Source organism: Saimiri boliviensis, chromosome 9, assembly GCF_048565385.1.
Source record: "Saimiri boliviensis isolate mSaiBol1 chromosome 9, mSaiBol1.pri, whole genome shotgun sequence".
Lineage (NCBI taxonomy): Eukaryota > Metazoa > Chordata > Mammalia > Primates > Cebidae > Saimiri > Saimiri boliviensis.
Genome location: NC_133457.1, coordinates 74,783,816 through 74,808,717, shown reverse-complemented (window position 1 = coordinate 74,808,717; position 24,902 = coordinate 74,783,816). Strand labels below are relative to the sequence as shown.

Here is a 24,902-nt window from a genome sequence, read left to right as displayed (position 1 = left end):
TTTTCTGCCTGGTGCTCTAAATCATCTCTCTCAAGTACAAAGTTCCACATATCTCTAGGGCAGGGGCAAAAGGCCACCACTCTCTTTGCTAAAACATAACAAGACTCACCTTTGCTTCAGTTCCCAACAAGTTCCTCATCTCCATCTGGGACCATCATCTGAGACTGTGACCACCTCATCCTGGACCTTATTGTCCATATCATTATCAGGCTTTTGGTCAAAGCCATTCTACAAGTCTCTAGGAAGTTTCAAACTTTTCCACATTTTCCCTTCTTCTTCTGAGCCCTCAAAACTATTCCAACCTGTGCCTGTTACCCAGTTCCAAAGTTGCTTCCACATTTTGGGATATCTTTTCAATAATGCCCCACTTTACTGATACCAACTTATCATATTAGTCTGTTTTCATGCTGCTGATAAAGGCATACCTGAGAAGGGCAAAGAGGTTTAATGGAGAAATCACAGTTTCATGTGGCTGGAGAAGCCTCACAATTGTGGTGGAAGGTGAAAGACACATCTCACATGGCAGCAGACAAGAGAAGAGAGCTTGTGCAGGAAAACTACCCCTTATAATAACCATCAGATCTTGTGAGACTTACTATCACAAGAACAACACAAAAAAGACCTGCCCCCATGATTCAATTACCTCCCACTGGGTCCCTCCCACAGTATGTGGGAATTCATGATGAGATTTGGGTGGGGGCACAGCCAAATCAAATCATGTACATTAATACATTTTATAAATTCGTACTGTGAATAATTTAAATAAATAAGAAAATAAGGCTGGAGAATGAAGAACATTCTTCCCCAAAGCATAACAGAACAGGAAACAGTGCTCAGGAAACAGTGAAAGCGTTTGAGATGCTATACCTGAAAGGTAAAAATTGGAATCTTATTCTCACAGATAAAATAATTATGACAATTATGAAGCAGCACAGAAGAACACACATGGCCTTTGTTAAATGAAATAACGTTTTAAATTATACATATCTATGAGTCATTATGGAAAAATATTTTTTGAAATTTGATTAATTTGGAAGGATAAATCAGGCTTGTTTTTTCCTTTCATTTTATTTTTATTGCCCTTGTTAGTGAAGAGGTCATAAACTCAATCCACTTTTAGCCAGGAGCTGAAATGAGGGTGTGACAAGGACTGAAACAGGGATGGCTGCATGGAATTGAGGAAGAGTGCAGAATCAATAAGCAAAAGGGAGTGCATCCGTTTAGGACTACAGAGGGAAGGTCAAAGAGGGATAACAGAAAAACATCAAGCTGTGTGGCCATAACAAAATGATTTCTGATTCCGTGGAGGTGTAGAAGGAAGATAGCAGCAAGAAAGTTTAGATATTTACATTAGTTTGAAACGAAGTAACATTAAGCACACTTTCTCTGAAAGATTTTTCATCTATTTTATTTCTTTCTTAAATTTTGGAAGAATTCACTTGTGAAACAGTGTAGACCTGGTGTTTTTTTAATAGATGACTTTCTAATAATGAGTACAATTTTTTAAAAGATAAAGAAGTCTTCAATTTTTAAACTTCTTCTTGTATCAGCTTTTAAACCTTAACATTTCTCAATAAATCTGCCCATTTCATCTAAATTGTCAAATATATGAGTAAAAGTTGTTTATAATAGCTGCTTATCTTTTAAATGTCTGTAGTCATATCACTTTTGTTGTTGTTTTGACATTGGATTGGTTTTTTATCTTTTTTACTTTTGATCACTATGCCTAGGAATTTATCAGTTTTATTAATCTGCTAAAGAACCAAATTAGGCTTTGTTCATTTTCTTAGATTGTAGTTTTATTTTTTTATATTTCATTTTATTTTATTTTGAGATGGAATTTTGCTCTTTTTGCCCAGGCTGGAGTGCAGTGATGCAGTCTCAGCTCACTGCAACCTCTGTCTCCCAGAGACAGGAGAATTGTTCAAGCGATTCTCCTGCCTCAACTTCCTGAGTAGCTGGGATTACAGGCATGCGCCGCCACCCCCAGTTAATTGTTTCTATTTTTAGTAGAGACAGGGTTTCACTATGTTGGCCAGGCTGGTTTCGAACTCCTGACCACAGGTGATCCACCCGCCTCAACCTCCCAAAGTGCAGGGATTATAGGCATGAGCCATCACACCTGGCCAGACTGTATTTTTAAAACTCTCAGCTCCTCAGCATCTTCCCTCACATAGTCATCCTATATGTCTTTGCTAGATTGTGGCAAACAGGAAGAGGAAGAAATGATTCAGATGGAGAACCAGGAGATAAATGTTACAATTCAGGGAAAGTCACTACCTCTCATTCTTCACCCCAACCCTTCCCTCCCAGCCTTTCCCTGGAGTACAGGCAATAGAACAATTATATCTTAGATATATCTGTATTAGAAAAATATGATCTATTTAACTATAAGCCTGGTTAAATTATGAAACTTATACTGTTTTTTGAAGTTTCCCCTTTCTTTTGCTGCTAGGGATTTAAATCAATGTTCCCCAATTTTTTTATACTTTAAGTTCTGGGGTACAGAACTTGCAGGATTGTTACACAGTTATACACATGCCATGGTGGTTTGCTGCCTCCATCCCCCCTTCACCTACAGTAGGTATTTCTCCTAATGTTATCTCTCCCCAACCTCTCTACCCCCTGCTATCATTCCCTTAGCCCCTGAACCCCTACCAGACCCCAGTGTGTGGTGTTCCCTTCCCTGTGTCCATGTGTTCTCATTGTTCAACACCCACTTACGAATGAGAATATGTAGTGTTTGTTTTTCTGTTCTTGTGTCAGTTTACTGAGAAAGATGGTTTCCAGATTCATCCATGTCCCTGCAAAGGACATGAACTCATCCTTTTTTATGGCCGCATAGTATTCCATGGTCTATATGTGCTACATTTTCTTTATCCAGTCTATCCTTGATGGGCATTTGGGTTGGTTCCAGGTCTTTGCTATTGTAAACAGTGCCACAATGAACATATGTGAGCTTGTGTCTTTATAATAGAATGATTTGTAATCCTTTGGATATATACCCAGTAATGGGATTGCTGGGTCAAGTGGAATTTCTATTTCTAGGTCCTTGAGGAATTGCCACACTGTCTTCCACAGTGGTTGAACTAATTTACACTCCTATCAACAGTGTAAAAGTGTTCCTATTTCTTCACATCCTCTCCAGCATCTCTTGTCTCCAGATTTTTTAATGATTGCTGTTCTAACTGGCATGAGATGGTATCTCGATGTGGTTTTGATTTGCATTTCTCTAATGACCAGTGAGGATGAGCATCTTATCATATGTTTGTTGGCCACATAAATGTCTTCTTTTGAAAAGTGCCTGTTCATATCCTTCACCCACTTTTTGATGGGGTTGTTTGTTTTTTTCTTGTAAATTTGTTTATGTTCTTTGTAGATTCTGAATATTAGCCCTTTGTCAGATTGGTAGCTTGCAAAAACTTTTTCCCATTCTGTTGGTTGCCTGCTCACTCTAACGATGGTTGCTTTTGCTGTGCGGAAGCTCTTAAGTTTAAGTAGATCCCATTTGTCTATTTTGGCTTTTGTCGCCATTGCTTTTGGTGTTGTAGTCATAAAGTCCTTGCTTATGCCTATGTTCTGAATGATATTGCCTATGTTTTCTTCTAGGGTTTTTGTGGTGTCAAATCTTATGTTTGAATCATCCATCTGGAGTTAATTTTTGTATAAGGTGTAAGGAATGGATCCAGTTTCAGCTTTCTGCACATGGCTAGACAGTTTTCCCAACACATTTTATTAAACAGGGGATCCTTTCTCCATTGCTTGTTTTTGTCAGGTTTGTCAAAGATCAGATGGTTGTAAGTGTGTGCCATTAATTCTGAAGTCTCTGCTCTGTTCCATTGGTCTGTATCTCTGTTTTGGTAGCAGTACCATGCTGTTTTGATTATTGTTCCACAGTGCAATCAAATTAGAACTCAGGACTAAGAAACTCACACAAAACTGCACAACTACATGGAAACTGAGCAACCTGCTCCTCAGTGACTACTGGATAAATAAGGAAATGAAGGCAGAAATAAAGTGCTCTTCACCCTTCTCTCCCACCCCCAAGTAGGCCTCAGTGTCTATTGATTCCTTCTTTGAGTCCATGTATATTCAATGTTTAGTTCCCACTTATAAGTGAGTACATGCAGTGTTTGGTTTTCTGTTCCTGCATTAGTTCATTTAGGATAGTGGCCTCCAGCTCAATCCACGTTGCTGCAAAGGACACTATCTCCTTATTTTTTATGGCTGCATACTATTCCACAGTGCATGTGTACCACATTTTTAAAATCCAGGATAACATTTATGGGCCTCTAGGTTGATTCCATGTATTTCTATTGGGGATAGTGCTGTGATGAACATACACATGCATGTTTCTTTATGGTAGAACAATTCATGTTCCTTTGGGTATATACTCAGTAATGAGATGGCTAGGTAGAGTGACAGTTCAGTTTTATGTTCTTTGAGAAATCAACAAACTGCTCCCCATAGTGGTTGAACTAATTTTCATTCTCGTCAACAGTGTATAAGCATTCCCTTTTCTCCACAACCTCACCAGTATTTTAAATTTTTAACAATAACCATTCTGACTAGTGTGAGATGCTGTCTCATTGCAGTTATGACTTGCATTTCTCTAATGATTAGTAGTGTTGAGGATTTCTTTCATATGCTTGTTGGCTGTGTGTGTGCATTTTTGTTTGAAAAGGAGAAACCTGTCTGTCCATGTCCTTTGCCCACTTTTTAATGGCGTTGTTTGTTATTTTGCTTGTTAAGTTGCTTAAGTTCTTCATAGATGCTGGATATTAGACCTTTGTCAGATGCATAGTTTGCAAATGCTTTCTCCCATTCTGTGTGTTGTCTGTTTACTCTGTTAATAGTTTGTTTTGCTGTGCAGAAACTCTGTAGTTTCATTAGGTAGCATTTGTCAATTTTTGGTTTTTGTTGCAACTGCTTCTGGCACGTTCATCATAAAATCTTTCCTAGGGTCTATGGTTTTCCTTGGTGTTCTTCAAGGGTTTCTTTTTAGTTTTCGGTTTTACATTTAAGTCTTTAATCCATCTTGAGTTGATTTTTGTACATAGTGTAAGTAAGGGGTCCTGTTTCAATCTTCTGCATATGGCTAGCTAGTTATCCCACCACCATTTATTGAATAGGGAATCCCTTCACTATTGCTCGTTTTTGTTAGCTTTGTCAAAGATCAGATAGTTGTAGGTGTGTGGCTTCATTTCTTGGCTCTCTACTCTGTTTCGTTGGTTGATGTGTCTATTTTTGTACTGGAACCATGCTGTTTTGGTTATTATAGCCTTGTAGTATAGTTTGAGATTATATAATGTGATACTTCCAGTTGTGTGTGTGTGGGTTTTTTTTTTGTTTTTTTTTGTTTTTTTTTTTTTTTTGGCTTTGGATTACTTTAGGTATTCAGGCTCTTTCTGGTTCTATACTGACTTTGGGTTAGCTTTTTCCAATTCTGTGAAAAATGTCACCAGTAGTTTGTTAGGAATAGCATTAAGTCTGTACAATGCTTTGGGCAGTATGATCATTTTAACAATACAAAAGACCAAACTTGTACCTCTGCCAGCCAAGACATCTCCACTGCTCAGCCCCACATGCAAATACATCCTTTGGAAAAGATCTCATGCCACTGCCTGCTCCACTTACTCTGGTCATGTAACCACCCACATCCAAACTCAGTGGCTTAAAACAAACATGGTATCTATTAAACTTCCAGAGCCTGTAAGTTGACTTAGACAGAGTACAGTGGAGTTGGCTGCTCTCTGCTCTGCAATGCCAGGGCCTCACATGGAAGATGCAAGTCTCGGCTGGAATCATCTGCTCTCCCTTGCATGGCTAGGACCAGCACTGTGGAGATTCACACAGAGAGGAGCTGGAACAACGGGGGCTCCCAGGGCATGTCTGTCTCCAGGTGGTCTCTCAGTATGGCAGCCTCAAGGTAGGGAGGCTTGTTCCCTGAAGGCTCAGGGCTCCCAATGTGGGGGTCTCCAGGGAAAGCCGTCCAGGTGGAAATATCACTTTGTGTAATCTAATGTCAGGAGCCATGCATCGTCACTTCGGCACATTCTATGTATCAGGATAGTTACACGGGTGTGCCAGGGGTAGAGGAAGGAAACATAGGCCCCCACCTCTCATGAGGTGGCGTTGCATTGGAAGGGCAGTGTGTGGAAGGAGAGGTAAGAATGCAGCTGTCTCTGAAAAATGCCACTTCCAACCCTGCCTAGGAATCTCAACAGGAGGTGAGCGAGATGCACCTCCCTAGAGTTTTGGGAAACTGCTCCCACTTCCGGGTCCCCAGGCCACATTGTACTCTGCAACATAGCAAGAACGACAATCCTCTTTTTTTTTTTTTTTTTTTTTTTCCTGCAGGGCCTGGAAATGGCTTCTCCATTGTTTCATTTTTGGCACGTGGCATCCTGGTGCACACAGCACGGGTGAAGAACGATGTTTGAGTGAATGAGTGCGTTGCCTCCCGCTTTATTTTAGCATCTCTTGTCGGGAGACAGGGACAGACGAAGCAGCACAAATGTCAGACTTCGTGTTCAGTAGGAGACCTGATGCCATCGGTTTTCCCTCGGTGCCTGTCGCAGTGCTGGGGCTCCATGGCCTCCCTTCTGTGCTCCTCGTGACATCCATGGAACAGACGCTCAAACCCTCTCCCTCCTCTTGCATGTGGAGGGGACTCAGTCAGAGATTCTGACCGCAATTCCCAAAGCACACAGGCGACAGGAATGGAACCCTGGTTTTCCCGACAGAGGAGTCCAGGCTTTCTCCCTGGACCCCATCTGCCTTTAGAAGGAGGAAGCAGATCCCCAGAAGCTCTATTTCGAAGCCCTGCCTTCTGATCTCCTCCGGATGGATGGCACCAGACTGGGGAGGGGCTGTTTTGGCGCTCCGCTCCCAGGCTGGGCTTACAACTCCTGCACTGTGAGACCGACTCCTCCCCTTTCTCCGCATGCGTGTATCGCAGTCTCAGTTCAACATTCAGGAACCTCACTTCATTTTAATATGTTTTGCTCTTACAGAAAATTCATTTCCCTGGAGCTGAAGCTGCTCCTCTTGCCAAGAGTTGAACTGGCTGGTGCCAGTCCCAGGGCGCTGGCTGTGCCAAGTTCAAGGATGGAGGGTAGGTCCCTTCTGCCATTTACCTTCCCAGATTCTTTCACAAGTTGGATTGGAACCAGAAACTGGAAGTCCAGGAGGGTGTTTTGTTTTTCCCATTGAGGTTTTCTGGTGAGTCCCACCCCGAAGCCCACATGCTAAGAGGGACCCAAATGACTCACCGTGCAGGGGTGGAGAATGGGCCCCCCGCAGTCCCAAGTCTGACCTCCACCAGGGCAGCCTGAGCCTGCAGCCTGCTCCCGTCCCCTCGTGGAAACAGCCTGGCTGCAAAGAGTTTTCTGCCCGAGGGACATGGGAAAAGGCCACCCCTCTGCCGCACATGAGTCACTGGCCTATAAACAGCTGCTGGGCGCCTGAATGCCCCTCACACTTTGTTTGCCAGCCCGAAGGCCTCATCTTTCTCTGCAACGAACTGCTGCTTTTTTAGGATTGTAGGCGTTTTACAAGCTTTAAGAAGTTTATGGTATCAGATTAAGTAAGATCCAGCACTAAAAATTCAATTTAATGTTTTCAAGAGAATTCATACACGTAGCTCATAAATTCTGGAACAAGGTCCCTACAGAGTCCAGCATAACTGATCCAGGAGAAACTCTCTATGAAACCTTTCTCTTTGGTGAGCTATGGAAAATATTTGCTGCCTACAGCCTGGGGTGACGGCAAACATTCTTGTGCAGGCCCGGTGTCGGGGTGCACCGTGATGTGGCACAGCTGTGACCATGCCGGTTGGTCTCCAGCTTGTGGCCTGTCATTGGGTGTTTACCTGAGAATGAATCTGAGAGGCCACAGGGCTGGAATTGTGTCTCGCGGGCGGGGGAAAATGTGCACAGCTATTTTAAAGCCTAGGGCTGTACATCTTGTCCACCGCCTGCTGTTCACAAGTTCAAATAGGACTCACCTAAGGAGAGGGACAGTCTCTAAACAAACCCCGTTACACTTCAAGAGTTGCTTTCAGATTGGAAAGAAAGGGGACAAAAGGGTCTTACATGCGTCTATGATGAATGAGACGCACAGTGACAGAGGCAGCGGCAGCCTCACATTCTCCTCGCTGCTGGGGAGCCTGAGAGAAGGCCTGATGTGCATATGCACATGCACACACACGTCAGGCTCACTCACAGATATAAACACATGCACACAGGCACACATCCACACACACAGATGTATACAAATCTACACACATGCACACGCTCACACAGATATACACACATGCCCACAAATGCACACAGATAGGCACATACTTACAAACACATGCACATAGATATATACACATTTGTGCACATGCACATGCTCACACACAGATATACACACAAATTTACACAAAGACATACATGTGCAAACACAGATATACACATGCATACATGCACACACATGCACACATATAGACACATGCAGATATGCACACACATTCACACATATAAACACATACACACACAAATTCACACACATCTATGTTCACACAGATATACACACAAATTTACAAACATATGCATTTTCACATAGGTATATACCTATTCATACATGCACACACATGCACACATATAGACACATGCAGATATGCACACATTCACACACATCTGTATTCACACAGATATACACACAAATTTACAAACATATGCATTTTCACACAGGTATATACATATTCATACATGCACACACATGCACATAGATACATACCGATATGCACACACATTCACATACATATACAACATGCACACTCACACACATTTGCATATAAATCTAAAAACATGGGCAAGTATACACACATGTTCCTAGATGTGGAGCATTCATATACTTGTGTGTTCACACATGCACACACACTCATCAGCACTGCACATAAATGCTTACTTCAGAGACTGACACCCACTCCCACATACACTAACACACATGTGCACACATTCTCACCCTCATACACACCCCCACACCCACATCAACATTTGTAAGCACATTTCTTCACATACAGGCCCTCACACACATGTTCTCACCAATGCATTCACACACTCACACGCAACTTGCACTCAAACACGTGAATGCTGTGTCTTTGGTTTTTCTGAACATTTTAAGAAAGCGTTGCCCTCAGCTCTGGAAACACCCTCCCGTGGTGGCCTGGGTGGGCCCAGCAGCCCTAGCGTGCCTACCCACGTGCAAAGGAGTTTGGGTTGAAAGGTTTCTGCCACTTTCTCCTGTGTCCTCCATGTGGAGGACTATGACTACCATGGTGGTTTTGAGGCCACCTGGGGAGCTGCGGATAAACTCTTTTTGGTAGGTTGAATCTTCATGGCCAGGTTCATTGACTCTGAGAAGCTAATGAGCAATTTGCATTTTCCTGTTTGATTACCTGTATTTTGTCAGCTGAAGTTTATTTTATGCAAATGGGTCACCTCTCTGGCCCCTTCCATTCTTCCCAGGTGTTTTCATGTGCTTTTTACAATGATGTAGATGAAAGAATTTTTTGAGCGGGTCACCGGCTCCTCTACCTCGAGTTGTCTTGGAAAACACAACTCTAGTAAATGCCAGTTTGACTGCAGGAGGCTGTGGCTCAGCTGTGTTTCGATATGGTTTTGGATCTAGATGGTGAGTCAGGTCATTTTTCCTGCATTATCCAAATAATTGTGTATTTTTAGACATTTAAATTATTTAAGCATTTAAATTACAATTTTATTAACACAAAAAGGAGTACATTTCTCTTTAAACCAATTGAATCGTTTTAATATTATCATAATTCCTTTCAGCTTCTTATTCATATAACCATAAGTAAGCTAAATGGAGTCTTACAAATAATTCATAGCAAAGTTCTTATCTGAATCCCTGGGTTCCAACTCTTATTCTTCAGAACGATCAGATGTCCTTCCATGTAAATGTTGATGTTGTTGGAGCAGCTGGTAAAACAAAAGCAGAAAGGCACAGGCCTGCACAAGAATTATCATCTTTTTCATTGTGTGTTAAAATATACAACAAAACCTATTATCTTAACCATTTTAAATGTACAGTTCAGTGACATAAAGTACATTCACAACATCACCTTTCATTTCTAGAACTTTTTTATCTTGCAAAACCAAAACTCTGTAACCCTTAGACCACAGCTCATCACTTCCCCTCCCTCCACCCCAGCACCCACCCTTCTACTCTCTGTCTCTATGAATTTGATTGCTCTAGGTACCTCAAGTAAGTGGGATCATACAGTATTTGTTCTTTTGTGACTGGTTTATATCACTTAGTGTGATGTCCTCAAGGTTCATTCATATTGTAACATGTGAGAACTTCCTTCCTTTTTAAGGCTGTATAATATTCCATTGTGTGGAGAGACCACATTTTGCATATCCATTCATCCGTTGATAGATAAACACGAGTTGCGTTTATCTTTTGGTTATTGTGAGTGATCCTGCTGTGAACACTGGTGTTGCTAGACTTTTCCTTTTTTTCTTTAAAAAAAGACCTGGCACTGTAGATTTCTTTTTTAAATATTATTTTCCTTAGAGACTCATGAGAGTGGAGCTGACACCATGGGTTTTCAAGATGCTCTCCCCTCCCCATGATTTGAATGGGCAGCCACTATTGTCACCCACTAGGTGAGAGGAAACCCAGACCTCCTATGGGAGCAATGTCTCCTATACCTGTGAAGCATTTTCCATGCTTCATAAGTCTGTAGTTTTCTTTACCTCTATGAGCTCAATTTTTAGTTTCCACATTTAAATAAGAACATGCACTATGTGTCTGTCTATGCCTGGCTTATTTCGCTTAGCATAATGTTGTCCAGGATAATTCATGTTGCTGGAAAAGATAGGATTTCATTCGTTTTTATGGCTGAATAGTATTCCACTGTGTATATATACCACATTTTCTTTATCTATTCATCTCTGGATAGATATTTAGGTTGATTCCATATCTTAGCTATTGCAAATGGTGTGGCTGTCATTTTTAAACAGAAACGGATAACAGCTAGATCATAAAACTCATTTAGCCTAAATGCATTAGCCCAGCTTCCCAGGGGCAAGCATATCAGTTCCTCCTTAGTTGTTCCAGGGCCTTTTTTAAGCACCAGCCTTGTGGGTCCATCTGTGATCAGCAGAGTGTGTGGTGATGTTACAGCTCAGAGCGCACAGATTCAGACCTGGAGACCTCTGATCCCCCCTGACTGATACTTCCCTTTCTGTCCTCCCTACAGGAGTAATTTGGACAGCCTGCAAGTGTGGGGGCCAGTTCTGGAATTTATACCAGAACTGGGATGAGAAATGAGGGCTTGGAGCTCTAACTACAAAGTTCTTTTTTTCTCATCTCTATATGAAGGGTTATTTTTCATATCTGGACTCCGGCAGCTAAAGAACAATTAGAAAACAAATGGAAACCAAATCCAACAAGGAAAGACCACCTGAGGGATATTTAGAGTCTTTCTTGGTTGAGATTTCTCAGGACTCACTGGCTTAGAAGCGTATCTGGAAATGGTTGCAGAGACAAGAAGAGATGCGTGGAGATAAGAGGGTGTATTGGAAAGGGGAGTTGGCTGACATCTTCCAGGACTTTCCAGCTTGTTTTCCATTTTTTTTTTTTTTTTTTTTTTGAGACGGAGTTTTGCTCTTGTTACCCAGGCTGGAGTGCAATAGCACGTTCTCGGCTCACCGCAACCTCCGCCTCCTGGGTTCAGGCAATTCTCCTGCCTCCACCTCCTAAGTAGCTGGGATTACAGGCACACACCACCATGCCCAGCTAATTTTTTGTATTTTTAGTAGAGACAGGGTTTCACCATGTTGACCAGGATGATCTCGATCTCTTGAACTCGTGATCCACCAGCCTCGGCCTCCCAAAGTGCTGGCATTACAGGTGTGAGCCACTGCGCCCGGCCCAGCTTGTTTTCTTAAAAAGCACTCCAAGACTAACCACAGCAAGTATAATAATGACAGTAATAGATGATTGTGCTTTGTTGATGCCTGCCATTGCCTCGTACTATGCTTTGTTTTTTTAATTATCAGGTTTGCTATGTGGATGAATAAAGCAAGACAAGCCATTGTGTCTCTATTTTACCAGTGAGGAAACTGAGGCTAAGAAGGGCTAACTCACTCGCCCAAGGCAACACGTTAGAAACTGACCTGAGCAGGTGCACGTGAGTCTTTGCTTCCCTTTCTCCCTCTGGAAATGCCTCCCTCCTTGTTACTTATTGGACTCCTACCTGTCTTCCTCGGGGGCTGTCTGGGGTTATGACAATCATAGACTCTGGGGTGGGCCAGATACTGGGTAACTTATAGACTCTGCAACCCTGGGGAAGGGATATAACCACTGTAAAATGGGACTACAGGGTCATGAATATCAGATCTTAAACATAAGGGACCCAGAAGGTGGAGGATGTTCAATTAACCAGTGTTTTTAAAATTATGGTTCACATCTACTTAATGGGATACAGGCAGAATTTTCTTTTATGTGAACTTGAACTCCATCCTTCAACATCTGGCTCAAACTCTCTCATGCTTATCTCAGTTTAAATAATCTTCCACTCTCCGCTCTGAGATTTCCGGAACGCTCTAAGTGGGCTCTCACAGTGTATTATTATATTCTCCAAATGCTTCAATAAGTGATAAATTCTTGGATTCCGTTTATTACTTGGTTTAATACTTTTTGGAACATTGTACCGGGTTCATAGGGGGTTCTGTAAGGACATTCTGGCCATGGATTCATCTAAAGGCTAGCTCTGTCTTTGCTGGAATTGGGAGAAACTCTGGACGTATTTCTTGGGACTTGGGCACCATGCTTGGTGTTTACACAACCCAACCTGAAACTGAAGAGTCTCCTCAGCAGCAAGTGAGAAATCCACCAGATGCACACATCCCCACTGAGAGCAGGACTATTTATTTTGTTACATTTTATACCCAGGGACAACTTGGTTCATATAAATTATAGGATACATCAAAGCAATTCCCCAGCCTACGGGGCAGAGAAGATCGCTGGGGAGAGGTGGAATGATTCTGGGGAGTCTGGGAATCAGGCTACCACGTGTGCCCTGTGGGCTGAGTAATCACTAAGCTTTCTGCTCAAGAGGTATTTCATCAAATTTAAGATACCATTGATTGTAAAGCCCACCATTATTTACGTACCACTAGAAAATAAACACTGACATTAAATCATAGGCACAATGACTAAGATCATCGATTTTCAAAACATACTGATACTACAAATGTTAAAGTGTAAAATGAGAAAATGTGTTAAAATTGATCAAATCGGTTATGCACTGTTTTTGAAATGAGAGCAGGCATTCTGTTAAAGCAGATTTGTAAAATTCAGATGTATTTGAAAATGTTACAGAATTCATAATAGCATTTTCCCTTTCTTCAATGATTGCTAAAAATATGACTGTAAGTGTTTTGACTTAAAAGGAGCCTTGATTCTCAATAATTTTGAAACCATGAGTGAGGACTTCTTTCTCTCTGCCTTCTCTCTGGGGGTTGCTGTGAAAAATCATTGACACTCAGGGAGCAAATCAAATTCTAAAGAGGGTCCTGGAGGAGCTGCTAATTGGAAACAGTCAACAAATGATTGACTCTATTAGGAAGGGTGCTATGTCAGCCCTTAGCTTGTTATGCTCCTAATCGAATATAATTTCAAGAAAAATCCCAGAATACAACAAAATATTCTAAAAAAATGTCACACTTAGGGGAGCAAAGAACACAGGACTTAAGTTGTCTAAAAATCTTTCCCTAAGCACGTAGCTCTATCAGTATTTTTCAAAGTACATTCTCAGATCCATGATCATATTTTAATCTCACACATAAATTCATTTGGGAGACCTCTGTGACTATTCACGTGTGGGACGGACATTCAGAAAATACTTTGCAAAGACCGTGGAGGTAAAGGCCATCACAAGGTGGCTGGAATCAATGGCAGCCTTTGCAAAAGGCATTCCACATTCTTCACAGCCATGACTTATGTTTTCCCAACTTAGTTTTTAAGGACAAGATGACTGAGTCTCAAATACTGAAATTTCCAATAAACATTGAAAAGTCTAAGTGTTTAGTGGGTGCAAGATCAATGTCAGATAATTCGAAGGGATTTTATAGAAGTGTTGAAATCACAGGTTTAGTGATGTTTAAGACGGTGGCTCATCAGTTTGCTTTCTGGTTCCTTAAATAAAATGGCAGACAACACATTGTCCTACGTCATCTCTGTGTTCAGGCCACTGCCATGCAGAAGCTCCCCTTCTTTCATAGGCAGGCAGCATCCACAGGTGTGAATCCAGAAGGCAACAGCATCTGCACCTTCAGAATATCCCCCTGCCTTTCCCCACAAGATTGAGGTTTCAGAGTCCACAGAATCAACTCTGTGGTTCATGTTACCAGATTCACCAACAGTGTCTGCTCTGGACCAAAAGGACAAAAATCACAGCACCAAGAGAGGTGGCTGCTAGTCCTGTCCTTCCGCTGACAATTAATTGAATTCATCTGGACAGATCTCTAGACTTCATTTGAAAAGGTGGCTGCAGAAAGCAGGAGGATCTGATGATTCTCTCAGTGCTTTGTTTTCAGGCCTAACCGTCTCTATTTTTGTCTGTTTCTCTGGAGGCTTTGGTGGACTTGATAGACACAGTGCACCACGTTCCCTCCGAACACCTCATCGTCATCAGAAACAAGACTCACTGGCCAGGTACGGTGGCTCATCCCTGCAATCTCAGCACTTTGGGAGGCCGAGGTAGGTGGAGCACCAGAGCACAGGAGTTTGAGAAATAAGCCTCAATGGATGTCAAGAGGCATCCAGTGACACCAGACTTTCCCAAAAAATTACCAGAAAGATAATGTTAACTGATTAGAAACAAAATAAAACAGCTTCCCAGAAAGACTTGTGATAAAAACTTTTCATAGTTTCTTTGAACTAAGATTCTTTTTTTTTCTTTTCTTGTTTTTTTTTTTTTTTTTTTTTTAAACAAAGTTTTGCTCTTGTTGCCCAGACTGGAGTGCAGTGGCCCGATCTAAGCTCACTGCGACCTCCACCTCCCAGGTTCAAGCGATTCTCCTGCCTCAGCCTCACACGTAGCTGGGATAACAGGCGCCTGCCACCATACCTGGCTAGGTTTTTTGTACTTTTAGTTGAGATGATGTTTCAGCATGTTGGTCGGGTTGGTCTCGAACTCCTGACTTCAAATGATCCACACGCCTCGGCCTCCCAAAGGGCTGGGATTACAGGCGTGAGCCACCGCACCTGGCCACAATATATTTTCTAAGTATAGTCATCCTACTCCGCTATCTGATGTGGAGTGTCTTCCTCCTATCTTCCTGCATGTGCGTATCCTTATGTCACTTCTCTGCATTCTCTCCTTGTCTACACTTGCCCTTCTCCACCTTTTACCAATTTTTCTACTCTCAACTTCCACTTGTTTAAATTTTTTAGCCCCCACATATAAGTGAGAATATGCGACAGTTGCCTTTTTGTGCCTGGCTTATTTTCACTTTAAAGTGAGAGCCAACGTCAGCTTGTACATGGCACCTCCCAGGATTCTGATCTGAGGATCTCTGCTGAGCACCGCTCAGAAGTGCGGGCTTCTTAGACCAGTTAGCACAGGAGCGGGGCCAGGAGAGTGCCGTCCTCTCAGCTCCAGTGGGTGGGTGCCCACCCAGAGCAAGCCTGCAGCCCCCACACAACTCCTTCCTTCACCGCTAAGTTGTACTCCCTGTGAAGCTCCCATGTTTGCTGTTGGCGACACCCTCACTTTGTGTCTGGCATCTGTCCCTTTCCCATCTCAGTGCGTAAAGTGCAGACTTCTGTGGTGTTTGTGATCTTGTCTTGTTTTAAGTCTTCTAGGCAAGTGTCCTAGTTAGTTTCTTCTCTGTTTCTGACAATTTCTAGATTGATTTCAGAAAAGGCAAATCCTCCCTCCCCATCACCTCTGATTAGGGAGGAACACAGCCGTGTGCAAAGAACCTATTCCCAAACAGCAGGACACCCCAAGCCGCTGCATTCCCGCTGCACCCCAACAGGCAACAGGCTCATCTCATTGAAAAAGAAAGACAAGGTTTCCCAGGGAAATGGCTTCTAGCATATGGACTGCCTCTGGCTTCGGTGCTGGGGGCAGACCTCTAATTTGTACCTTTTACAAGCAATCAGCAGGACACATCTGCAAATTTCCTACCAACGCAGCTCTTTACCCCTGTGCCCAGGCCGGGGCCCTCAGTGTTGCCTTGCTGAGCTTTGGCCAACCTCGGGCAGCCCTGCAGCAAGGCCCAGAGGCACTGAGGTCCCATAGTATCACCTCATCAGCTCCCTGGGGCCTCAGACAAACACAGCCTTCCTAGTCAAGGAAATACTGTCCCTCTTGTGATGCAAAGCCCCCTGGAGAGACTGCGAGGAGCTTCCTGGCTTCACTTTGAGTGCAGCTGTCCTCAGTTCCTCCTGCGAAGCAGTGGGGAATGGGTGGCCTGGCTGGGCTCAGGTGGGCAAACAGTCCTTCTGAAGGGAGAGACACCGGGCTGGGGATGTGTATTCAGCCCCTCAGGAAGTGTCCAGGTTCCATGCTGCTCGGTGTGTCATGGAGATGCAGATTTCCTCTCAGCTGCCTGATTTCAAAGCCAGACCTGGCTGGAGACTTTTCAGAGCGTCACACCTGGGACCCGCTCCTTCCAGAAAAAAAAAAAAAAAAAAAAAAAAAAAAAAAGACTTTCACTGACTTTAAGTCTCTTCAAGTAGAAGCATATTTTGTGGGAGGAAAGGGGGGCATTCTAAGGGCCTTTGTGACCACATCACAGCAGTGACTGGTTCTCCTAACGCTCAAGGTGCCTTCGCTAATTTTCTTAGTGACCAATTTAAGATATGTTTCAAGATTCCTCTCCCCTTCACTGGATGCACTTAAGAACATAAATGAAAATTTCTACATTGTGCTATTTTGATTCTCAAGAACCTGCTATAGCTCCCTACTATCCGAGAATGAAATGGACCCGATTTTCTCAGGAACAACTATGTATGTAGCCTGCAGGTTACAGGTATGCCACGTTTTCAGGAAAGTCTCCCCACTGTCTGGCCCCAGGCAAAGTCAGTGTCTTCCTGCATATACCTGTGCCGTCTATGAGAGGAGACCCAGGTCTGGTTTGCCTGCTGCTGGCTCCTGATTAACCTCAGTGCTGCACACAGCAAGCTCATCATACTTGAATTACACACTTTTCAAAGCAGTCTCAGGAGGCATCTTTGTGCTGCCAGGCTAACACACATCCTGTGCTTACAGCCCTGAAGACTGATTTCTGCTCCGAAATACCCACAAATTATCCATTCTTTGAAGCCCAGCTTGTCATATTTTCTCCATGAACTTTTCCAATGACTCATGATATTGTTTTCATTTTCACACACCTTTTCACAGGCTACCATGAGGTATAAATTAGCATCTAAGCATCTTTCTTAGTTTGTTTTCTGCTGTGTTAATGTAGTATCACAGACTGGGTGATTTATAAAAAATAGAAGTTTATTCAGCTCATAGTTGTGGAGGCTGGGAAGTCCAAGATATAGTGCTGACATCCAGTGAGGGTCATCCCGTGGTGGAAGGTTTCACGTGGCAATTGAGAATACAAGACAAAGAGAAAATATCAGGGCCAATTTTTTTTTTTTTTTTTTACGATGAGATCTCACTCTGTGAGGTGGCACCATCACAAGTCACTGCAGCCTCAAACTTCTGGCCTCAAGCGATCCTCCTGCCTCTGTCTCCCAAAGTGCTGGGATCACAGTCAGGAGACATCATGCCCAGTGGAGCTTATCCTTTTAGCAGGAACTCACTCTCACAGCAACTAACCTACTCCCCCAAGGTAATGACATCAGTTCATGATTGAAGGCAGAACCCTCATGAGATAACCACCTCTTAAGGTCCCACTCATATTGAAACTTCATTGCAATGGCAATGAAGTTTCAATATGAGTATTGGAGGAGACATTCAAGCCATAGTATTCCACCCCGGCCCCCCCAAACCCATGGCTTTCTTACGATACAAAATACATTCATTTCATCCCAACAGCCCCTAAAGTCCTAAGTGTTCCAGCATTGACTCTAAAGTCCAGACTCCAAAACCTCATCCACATCAGCAAGGCTCAAGGCATGATTAATCTTTTGGCAACTTTCCCTCCAGCTGTGAACCTACACAATTAAAACAAGTTATCTGCTTCTAAAGTGCAATAAAGGGACAGGCATAGGTTAGACACCCTCATTTCAAAAGAGAGAAATGGCAAGAAGAAAGGAACAACTGGTCTCGAGTAAATTCAAAACCCAAAAGGGAAAACAATTTTAAGCGCTAAAGCTGGAGAATAATCTCCTAAACTTCATGTCCTATATTCTGGGTACAGCGAGGCGGGGGTTAGGCCCCCAAAACCTGAGGGAGATTGACCTCTATGGCTTTGCTGGGTTGGAATCTCATGCCTGCAGCTTTTCTAGGCTGGAGTTGCATGCTGGTGGCCCTATGCTTCTGGGGTATTTTGGGTAGTCCCACTTCCATGAATCCACTTGGCATTACCCTAGCAGATGGCTCTGCCTCTGCAGCAGGTCTCTGCCTGGGTCCCCAAGCAGCACTCTTCAAATGGTAGGTGGAGGAAGTCGTGGTTCCATAACTCCTGCATGCTGTGAGCCTGCAGAATTAACGTCACACAGACACTGCCAAAGTTAACTACTTGTATCTGCTTGCACCTAGTCGAGTCACACCTGGGCGCACTTGAGCCGTGGCTTGAGATGTGAAGGAGTGCTGTGCTGGAATGTGAGGAGCAGAGTCTCCAAGTGACCATGGGCAGAGAGCCCAACAAAGGTGCCCCAGGTTCATCTCCTGAAACCACTTTTCCTCTCTAGGGCTCTGGGCCTGTGACGGGAGGGGCAGCCTCAAAAGACGTCTAAAATGCCTTTGGGGTCTTTCTCCCACGGTCTTGATGAATAGCATTTGCCTCCTTCTACCCATAATAATCTCTTTAGCAGATAATCACTTGACCACACTCTACCTTTGTTCTCCTGAAGGCATCTTTACGCTATTCACATGGCTGAAAATTTTCTGTATTTCCCATTTACTTGCCTTTTAATTATAAATTCTCTCTTTAAATAAGTTTTCTTCCCTCCCCTCTTACTGTATGCAGTTAAACGTAGCCACAAAGCTGCTTGACTGCTTTACTACTTAATTTTTTTTTTTTTTTTTGCCAGATATCCTAGTTCATTGCTCTTAAGTTTTGCATTCCACAAAACCCTCAGGCCAGTACCCAATTCAGCCAGGGCTTTTGCTACTTTACAGCAAGGATTTTCTTTTACTTCAGTTTCCAATACTTTGTTCCTCAGTTTCATCTGGGTCCTCATCAGAATGGGCTTGACCAATGTTCTGGTCACAACCAGATAAGTAATCTCTAAGAAGTTCCAGATTTCCCCTACAACTATCCTTTTCTTCTGAGCCTTCATTAGAATTGTCCTTAACATGTTATTTACAGTAATCTAGGCTTTTCCTAACCAGACACTTCAAAATCTGTCCATATCTTTCACAGCTATTTTCAGCCTCTGTCCATTACCCAGTTTCAAAGCTGCTTCCACATTTTCAGGTATTTGTTATAGCAAAAACCCACTTCTTGGTACCATTGTCTTTCTTCATCTATTTTCTGCTGCTGTAACAGAATACCACAGATAGAGTAACTCATTAAAAAATCTGGAGTTTATTTTGCTCATGGTTCTGGAGGCTGGAAAGTCCAAGAGCATGCATCAGCATCTGGCCGGGTCATGCTACCGCAGATGGCTGTGCATGACAAGGAAGTGTGCAATACAGAGAGAGGAAATGGGAACCAAATGTATCTTCTTATTAGGAGCCTACTCCCATGATAACTAACTCACTCTCATAACAATATTAATCATCTTTTAAAGGTCCCACTTCTTAATATTGTCACAATGGCAATTAAATTTCAATGTGAGTTTTGGAGGGGACATTCAAATGATGGCAGGATCTCTTCTACCTCTAAACTCTTTGTACTGTCTTATGTTCTGGAAAAATACATTAGAAAAATTTATAAATATGCACATATCTATGACAGGGCAACATCCTTAGGAACTGATGCAACATTATTTACAAATCTTTCAGTGAATATGTCAAATGTGTTCAATTTCACTATAAGCTCCCAATGGGGAGACATTGTGGTATATGTTTTCTTTTATGATTTGTAGGTCTTATCATTGCCCTAGGAATATAATATGTTGTAAACTAGTACTTTTGACTAAATTTGTTTATTGGTTTTGTATGGGAAATGACTTTGGCATGCAATCACACTTCCTGCCAAAACTGTGTTAGCTGGATGTCACTGAATCTCCAAGTCTGGATGTGACACAATCTATGGGATGCTCTTATTATGGGGGGGATATCATTTATTGGTGGCAATCTGTGGGAGGCTGACTATGTTTTTAGCCTCCCTTCCAGTTACATGTGATCATGTGACTGCATTCTACCAATTAAATGTGGGCACACGGGTGTACACTACTTTCTAGGCCTGCTGGATAAGACTCTCTGATGAATAACCCTTTCTGTCTTCCTCTGTCGAGTGAATTGACACTCAGGGTTGCCACAGAAGTTACATGCTGAAGATGACTGAGCCACTGTGTGGACAGCACTTTTCTGTACCCAACCCAAACCTCCACCACCTATTTTGATGGCTCATTCTGGACTTTACATGAGTGAGAATAAACTTCATCATAGTGGCTAGTATTTGTCTTAATAAATACATTGTGGGAACTCAAGGGGCACAAGACAGAAATCCTGCCCTTCTTTTTCAGAAACTAATTTAGAACGTTCAAAATAACCTTTTACTTTACACGACCCTGTAGAAATTTATGGCTTTTATTAGGAAAAGATGGACAGCATCTCACGATGTCAGAACTCTCTATAGAGCATTATGTATTTATAAGCTCTTACTCATCATATAGTCCAACTTTCTCATTTTCAGCCTCGAGGTGAAAATCTTATGTATATTTTTGTGGGAGCATTTTTAAGTGACAGAACGTCATTTATATCCATGTAAATTCCTTTTAACTACGGAAATAATATTTTCAGAGAAATTTTACTTCCCCATTTTGTCAGCTGAGATTCAATTTCTAATCATCCCCAACTTAATTCATTTGAACTAGCAGACTCTTCCATTCCCTTTGACCTCAAATTCTCTGCAGGAACTGATGGAGAAATCAGAGAGGATCTGAGTCTGAAAGGGGAGGTTATATTAATGCCTGTGTCTTTGAAACCTTAGCAGAATATCCCTCCATAGAGCCTACAGTTGATTTCAAAGCTTACGATCTGTTAGTCTTTTTTTCAAGAAGATGTGATGTAGCAGGTTTGTTTTTAGCTGGTTCTTGGGGACCTAAGATGGCCTTTAAAGGAATTAAATCACTAACTGATTCTTGAAGCACAGTGGAAACTTCGGATAAGATTGTCAATCAACAAACATGTCCTCTGCTCCTTAAATGAGTGAAGCAGAATGCTGAGTCCTGAGGGAGCTTCAGAGGGTGTCAGTCCATGTGGCTCTGTGCTTAAGGATGTTACAATTAAGTTGAAATATACAAAGGAGTTGTGAAGGTGTCATATCAGGCAGTTTTTGCTGGATAAGAAACCAACTCAAATATAGAGATTTAAAGCAAGAAACATTACTTATCTGTCAGGTTCCTTTGGTTCCTGGACAGCTGTTTTGCTCTGGATCAATTCAGCTGAAACTGGGTTATCTAAGATGATCTCATTCACATGCCTGGTGGTCAGCCTGATGTTGTCTGAGCAATAACCTTAAGACTCTCTTCCTTCAGTAGAACAACCCAGTCTCGTTTTCTTGAAGGCAGAAATATCCTGAACGTCAAAAGTGGCCAAGATCCAAAGAAGAAGCACTTCCAAGTCTCCACTGTGCCATACTTTCTAATGTCTCTTTGGCCAAAGCATTTGTCCAATCTGAATTCAAGAGGCATCAGATAGACTCTACCTCTTGGTGGAAATTGAGTCAGATTGCAAACAGATGTGGATATGTGCTTGGGAGGAGCTGTGGGGCCACTTTTGCAAACCATTGATCACACATGCTTCGGACTCAAGGAAGAGCTAGGGAGTTAAGGCAGATAAGCAGGAAACATGAGCACTGCATTGAATGGTGGTGAGATTTCAACAAAGAAGGATGAGTTGAGGTGAAAGGCAGCCCAAGCAGAGGCAGCATGAGAGGAATTCTCTGGAGAAGAGGAAAGCTTGGGCCCAGTAAAGGAAAAACTACAGTGTCATTAGAGTGAAAGGATGATGTCAAGAAACCAGAGGAGGAAAGCAGAAAGATAGGAAAATAGGAAAGAAACTACCTCAATGAAATTTCAACATCAGCATAGGGATATGAAACAAATGCACATCTCAGTCTGCATTCTGTTTGACACTATAAAGTATGTAAGAAAAGGATGCATGCAACCTACCAAGATTGAACTATGAAGAAATAGGCCAATAGACTAAATAGATCACTAATGACAGAAGAGACTGAATCAATAGTAAAACATCTTCCATCAAAGAAAAGGAGCTCATGGCTTCACTGCTGAATTCCACCAAACATTTAAAGAAGAATTAATACCAGCTTTTAAAAACGAGTCCAAAACTTGAACGAAAGGAAATTATTTCAAACGAATTTTGTAAGGCAAGCATTACCCTGATGGCAAAACCAGACAAAGATACAACAACAACAAAATAAACTACGAGCCAGTATCCCTGAAAAAAATAGATGTAAAAAATGCTCAACAAAATATTAGAAAACCAAATTCAATAGCACGATACAAAGATCATTCAGCAGAATCAAGTGAGATTCTTCCTAGGAATGCAACGACAGTTCAATATACCCAAATTGACACACCTAATACATCACATTAACAGAATGAAGGATAAAAAACATATGATTATTTAAATAGATGCAGAAAAAGCATTTGACAAAAATCAGCATCCCCTTTATGATAAAAAAAAACTCTCAACAAATTAGGCATAGAAGGAAGGTAACTCAACACAATAAAGGCTTTGTTATATATGAAAAATGTACAGCTAGCATCATTCTGGAAGACAGAAAGTTGAAAGCTGTTATGCTGGGATCAGAAAAAAGACAAGGATGCCCACTTTCATACTTGTATTCAACAAAGTACTGAAAGCACTAGCCAGAGCAAATAGGAAAGAGAAATAAATAAAATACATCCAAGTTCAAAAGCATAAAGTTAAATTGTTCCTGTTTATTGATAATATGAACTTATACATAGAAAATCCTAAACACTTCACTAAATAGCTTTAATTAATAAACCAATTCAATAAAGTTGCAGATTATAAAAATCAACATAGAAAATCCTAAGCACTTCGCTAAATAGCTGTAACTAATAAACCAATTTAGTAAAGTTGCAGATTATAAAAATCAACACACACAAGTCATTAGCAAACTATCTGAAAAAGAAATATAGAAAAAATTCCATTTACAATTGCTCCAAAAATACTAAGGAATAAATTTAAGAAAGAGGTGAAATATCTCTGCAGTAAGAACTATTAAACATTGGTGAAACAAATTTGAGAAGACATAAATAAATGAAAAGGAAATTTCCTGTTAGTTAGAAAAATTAATATTGTTGAAATATCTATACTACTAAAAAATATAGAGAGTTAATGCCATCTGTATCAAAGTATCAATGATATTCTTCACAGAAATAGAAAAAGCAATTATGAAATCACAAAAGACCCCCAATAGTTAAAGCAATCCTGATCAAAAAGAACAAAGCTGTAAGGTATCACACTGCTTGACTTCAAGGTACACTATAAAGCTATGATAACCAAATCAGCATGCTACTGGTACAAAATTAGACAGACTAATGAGACACAAAAAAGAACACAGGAATAAATCTATACACTTACAGCCAACTAATTTTTGACAAAGTTGCCCAAGAACACACAATGGTGTTGGTAAAACTGGGTGTCCAATGCAGAAGAATGAAACCAGATCTTTATCTGTCATTATATATAAAATCAACAAAAATTAATGCAAAATGAATTAAAAACTTAAATGTAAGACCTGAAACTATAAAATTCCTAGAAGAAAACATAGAGGAAATGCTTTATGAGACTGATTTGAGCAAAGAGTTTTTGGGAGAAGACCAACACAGACAATAAAAGCAAACATAGACAAATGAGATCACATCCAACTAAAAAGCTTCTGCATAGCAAAGGAAACAATCAAGAGTGAAAAACAACCTACAGAATGAGAGAAAATATGGGCTAACTATGCGTTGGACAAGAGGTCAATATCTAAACTGTATAAAGAACTCAAACAACTCAATATCAAAAACAAAACAAAACAAATCAAAAAGCCTAAATAACCCAATTTAAAGATGAGCAACATTTCTCAATGACACGCAAAGGACCAACTGGTATATGAAAAAATGCTCAACATGACTAATCATAGGAGAAATAGAGATTGAAACTACAATGAGCTATTGTCTCACGCCAGTTAGAATAGCTACTATCAAAAAGACAAAACATAATAACTGCTGGTGAGGATGCAGAGAAAGAGGTAACCCTTTTATATTGCTGGTGGGAATGCAAATTAGTGAAATCATAATAGCAGTAGTTCTATTTTCATTTTTTTTAAGGGAATCTTCTTACCTTTTGCTATATACTCCACCCTCAAAGCCCTGGTAGACAATGTCTTCCATATTTATTCACTCACCCTGCAGGCAGCAGCAGAGCAAGATAAGCAAACGTCAGCCTCTCAACTTTCTGGAAACTTTCAGGAAAAATGTGATTCCCCATGGACAGAGGCACAGGGCTCTATGCTTCCTGCATACTCCAGCATTAACTCATGAGACTATAT

General features: G+C 41.6%; 1 long non-coding RNA gene across 1 annotated transcript in view; it reads right to left on the bottom strand.

The window, feature by feature from the left end:
• Positions 1–19,655: 19,655 nt before the first annotated feature.
• The window catches only part of LOC120367936 (uncharacterized), an 18,797-nt gene continuing 13,550 nt past the window's right edge, over positions 19,656–24,902 (bottom strand). Inside the window, exon 3 of the long non-coding RNA XR_005582179.2 lies at positions 19,656–21,892. This is a non-coding gene — a long non-coding RNA (uncharacterized LOC120367936). The remainder of the gene's footprint in view (positions 21,893–24,902) is intronic.